This window comes from Octodon degus, unplaced genomic scaffold (genome assembly GCF_000260255.1).
Source record: "Octodon degus isolate 3935 unplaced genomic scaffold, OctDeg1.0 scaffold00008, whole genome shotgun sequence".
Lineage (NCBI taxonomy): Eukaryota > Metazoa > Chordata > Mammalia > Rodentia > Octodontidae > Octodon > Octodon degus.
The window spans coordinates 25646209-25646982 of NW_004524584.1; positions in this window are offsets into that span (position 1 = coordinate 25646209).

A 774-nucleotide genomic window follows, 5' to 3' on the forward strand; every position below is an offset into this window, starting at 1 on the left:
TGCTAATCGGTTTTGAAACTGTCTCATTGCTATTTGTTTCTCAATAAAATTAATTAAAAGAGTCATTTCCAGCATCCCCTCCTTTATCCCACAGCCTCACACCCTAGATTCAGCCACCTCCAAAAAGCTGTATGTATGGCCGCACATGGCTATAAGGGTGCATCTCGAGACAGGCCATAATACAGTCCTTTAATTAATACTTTTGAAAAAATGTTATAGCTTTCTTTTTTCTATGTATGGGTTCATGCATATATAAATAGTGGAAATAATTAAATGATTCTGATTTGAAACCATTGATAGCCTCAAAATGTAAAGACCTATGTCAAACATTTAACTGATGCAGAAATAACCCCAGAGGCTACGGAAGAAGACGTTTGGCTCAGTTAGAGGCATCCCAACCCATAGTGCTCATGAGGCTATGACATTTGTTTGACTCTGTGTGTGTGTGTGTGTGTGTGTGTGTGTGTGTGTTTCAGTCTCCATTATGTTTCTTGATCAATGAGGAGCTCACATGAAGAGGAAATCTTCATGTGAGTTCCTCCATTCAGGAACCTTTTCAGGGCTGGATGGGGGCTGTGCTGGCCCGGAAAGCTGTCTAAGCAAACCACAAATGCAAAAACAGAGTGAACAGAGAAAATATCATCTATGACAAGAAGAACAGCTAGGAGTACCCTGCGGTTGTAAATTAAGAATGGGCTAAAAAGGAAGAGGAAGATGAGGAGGAAAGGAAGAATGGAAAGAGCTGCAGCAGGAGGAGGAGGAGGAGGAGGAGGA